At 45.5% G+C, this 3,925-nt stretch overlaps 1 long non-coding RNA gene across 1 annotated transcript; it reads right to left on the bottom strand.

Moving 5' to 3' along the window:
* Positions 1-1,939: 1,939 nt before the first annotated feature.
* On the bottom strand, positions 1,940-2,778 carry LOC123094867 (uncharacterized). Its single transcript, XR_006446014.1, has 2 exons — positions 2,532-2,778; positions 1,940-2,357 (listed from the first exon to the last, which is right to left on the bottom strand). It is a non-coding gene; the product is annotated as an uncharacterized lncRNA (long non-coding RNA).
* Between the last annotated feature and the right edge of the window lie 1,147 nt (positions 2,779-3,925).

Below are 3,925 nucleotides of genomic sequence, written 5' to 3'. Positions count from 1 at the left end.
CGGTATCCCAATACCTTGTTCAGTCTCGTTATCGGCAAGTCACTTTACTCGTACCGTAATGCATGATCCCGTGTCCAACACCTTGGTCACATTGAGCTCATTATGATGATGCATTACCGAGTGGGCCCAGAGATACCTCTCCGTCATACGGAGTGACAAATCCCAGTCTCGATCCGTGTCAACCCAACAGCTACTTTCGGAGATACCTGTAATGCACCTTTATAGTCACCCAGTTACGTTGTGACGTTTGATACACCCAAGGCACTCTTACGGTATCCGGGAGTTACACGATCTCATGGTCGAAGGAAGAGATACTTGACACTGGCAAAGCTCTAGCAAAACGAACTACACGATCTTTTATGCTATGCTTAGGATTGGGTCTTGTCCATCACATCATTCTCCTAATGATGTGATCCCGTTATCAACGACATCCAATGTCCATAGTCAGGAAACCATGACTATCTGTTGATCACAACGAGCTGGTCAACTAGAGGCTCACCAGGGACATATTGTGGTCTAAGTATTCACACGTGTATTACGATTTCCGGATAATACAGTTATAGCATGAATAAAAGACATTTATCATGAACATTGAAATATAATAATACTTTTATTATTGCCTCTAGGGCATATTTCCAACACCGTGCATGTTGGGACTTCATTTGGAAGTGCGACGCCCCTCCTACTGTGATGCATTTTGCTTGGCGTCTGACTAATGACGCACTGCCCACGTGGCAGAGAAAACACCGGATTGGGCTTGAAACTGCAGATATGTGCCTGTGTGGGTTAGAAGAGGAAGATAATTTCCATCCCTTTGTCCGTTGTCAGTTCGGGCGAGACCTGTTTTTGGCCATGGCCAAGGTGTGGAGGCTACCAGATATTTCGTCAATACTATACAATGGGAGAGAATGGCTGCTCCACGTTCTGAGCCCTCTTTCTGATCTTAAACGTACCATGATATTGATGATCTTTTGGAGGAATTGGTATGATCGGAATGAGTTAGTTCATGCTAAGCCTGTCCCGCCTATGGAAGCTTCAATAAGATTTCTGCAAAGCTATTTGGAGTCCTTGATCGGTATCAAGCAAAATCCACAAGCTAACCCAGCCAAAGGTAAATCATATATTGAATGGAGAGACCCTGTGAAAAGGGGTAGAAGCAACGTTGATCAAGAGAAACGGAGATGGACTGCGCTGGATCCGGGGTGGTGCAAGTTGAATACGGATGGCTCTTTTGTTGCTTCAGACGAAGCTGGTGCTGGTATGATCTTACGCGATCATCTGGGTGCTACTAACTTTTTGGCATGCAGGGTTTTGTATTCGTGCAGAGACCCCCTTGAGGCGGAGTTGTGTGCGTGTATGGAGGGTCTTTCCCTTGCTCTGCAGCGAAGTGATTTTCCAATTGTCTTGGAGCTGGATTCTCTCGAAGCGGTCTATCTCATATCAAGCTCGGACATTGATCGTTCAGTTTACTCTACAATTGTTAGAGAGATTAAGTACTTAATGGGTCTAAGGAAAACTTGTATTTCTCGTATCGCTAGAACTTAAAATAAAGCTAGTGATTGCTTAGCTAGTTTTGCTAGAACCCAAGGTAGGACCATGACTTGGTTAGGTGCTGGTCCAGTTGAAGTAGTGGAGATAGCATCGAGTGATTGTAATGATGTTGTGATTGAGTAATACAAAAAAAAGAAAGATACATGCATCTATTTGCATGCATCTAAGGTCTGCAATGGTGGGTGTGCAACTGCACGGGCTGACATATAGAGGTGGCCGTTTCTTGTCCGCGGATACGTTCATGGAGGTCTAAGGAGGAGGGGGTATTTGCACAGTACAATTGGAGATGCTTTAACCTGGTACACAAATTAGATGACAAACGTCGCATGTCTGATTATATAGAGCAAGTAACTCAATGTCATTAAAGTTAATGAGATCCGAAGCAGAGGAACGACAATCCCATTGTATATATATTAGTCAAAGCAAAACTAAATTATTAGTGGTAGCACCGAAGCACAAAAGGACAACTGGCAAATATATAGAGTAATAACGGATGAACTACTAACTTCTATTGATTATACCTACCGAGACAGAACTAAATACACCGTTCACGGTGATACATACTGGTAAACATGATGCTAAGATTGAAGAAACAAAGAACGTGAGATTATCTTTCTAGTTGGACCACGGTACACAATAATAGCAGTGACAACGGTGTTTCAGTTTTGATCCCGTACACTTGTATCCCTTGACACTTGGTTTTGTGCCCGCATATTCCAGTTTCGCGTTCAGCCAGCACTCTGCCTTGCAGACGAAACCAAAGCATAATGCGCTCTCATTGTATTCTTCCCAGCAATAGTCGTCGTCTGCGCAAGCAAATTCACACACACACGGTGATAAGAACGACAGGAATTTAACAGAGGGGAAGAAGAAAATCACGTCAAATACTCAAATTCCACCATGCGCCTCTACCTTGTGATCAAATAAACACACCGTAATAGTACTGTATAGTCAGATAAACGGAGATCCGGAACACGAACCTGCTGCGGAAGCAAAATTACCAAGTAACACGATTAGTAAGAGGATGCACGTGGTTGCCTGTCTTCTATCCATATCTAACACTCCAGGAGTGTACTGAATGTGGAATGTTAGATATGGAGTGTTAGCTTGGATCTCAACACCAGAAACCTACGCGTTTAAATAGAAGGGAGGGCATAGCTGCTGATGAGAGGTGAAAGAGAGAACAATGCGCGGATCGTCACAGCTCTCGGTTATCCGAATAACAGGATCGTGTTAACTGCTCTGGTAGTTGGGTTGACTGGTGGCGGTTAAAGGCGCTCTCACTTCTCTCTGGTCTCCACTCCAACGTCCCTCCCCGTTTCCTCGCGCCTGCATCCGCTCCGCTCGCATGGGGGGTCCTAGTGCCCGTTCAAAGCCCCGGTCGCCTCCCAATTGGCGGAGCCCAAAAGTTAGATCGGGGCCGAGTGCTGTTAAAACTAGGGAAGCGATTAAAACACACATAATTGAATTAATAAATATGAATTAAAATTTAAAATAAGTTTTATGTATTGTATTAGATTATTGTGTAGTCCAAAAATATTTTGAATATAAGTGGCATAATATAATGAAATAAATCCCATGCATGTTGAGTGAACCTTTGATGTGGTGGCATGTGTGGTGAGAAGGGATGTGCGCATGAGAACATAATGAGAAACTTATTATTCATGTTGTGACGGGTTTTTGATGAGGTGACATTTGTGCATGTTAAGATAATAGAGATAGTGAAGATTAACTATTTAGATATATAAAATAGTGTAAACATTTTGCTCCGACCGACCGGCCAAGCGTTGCGCCTGTCGCCTCCCATGATGCACGCGTCTTGTGGGGCTTGCACCACCGCTTTCCTCTTTTTTGCCTTATCTTTTTCACGATCGAGCATGTGAGCCTATCGTTCTCCTTCACATCCCCTTTCTCCCTTGTGCGACCATGGCCATCTCGTGATCTCGCATGTTGTGGCATCGTCCTCAACCCGACTGCACGTGAGCAACTATACATTGTTGCTAGACGTCCCGTAGAAGAATTAAAGAGGACGCGTGCGAGCTCCTTGATTTCGGTGCTATGGGGCGGGGCTGCATGGCAACGATGAGGCCGATGCCCTTCCTATCGGGGCGATGGCGACCCTGATTCCACGACTACGGCAAGCCAGGCCAGCCGTGCGGTGGTCAGTTGAACGACGTGTTGTGAGCTGCTACGAGGGCAATGACGTCGTGCACTACCATGAGCGGCAGCTCACCGGCGGGTGACACTAGCATGCCATTTTTTGGGTGCTACAACTAGCGAGATGCGGTGCTGGGAGCGGCGCACAGGGATGCTACAAACCGCCGCATGATGCGTTGCAAACGGCGAGCGCGACGATGCAACAAACTGGTATTTG

Source organism: Triticum aestivum, chromosome 4B (assembly GCF_018294505.1).
Source record: "Triticum aestivum cultivar Chinese Spring chromosome 4B, IWGSC CS RefSeq v2.1, whole genome shotgun sequence".
In the NCBI taxonomy this organism is placed as follows: Eukaryota; Viridiplantae; Streptophyta; class Magnoliopsida; order Poales; family Poaceae; genus Triticum; species Triticum aestivum.
The sequence above is the reverse complement of the archived record's forward strand: the minus strand, read 5'-3'. Positions and strand labels throughout refer to the sequence as shown.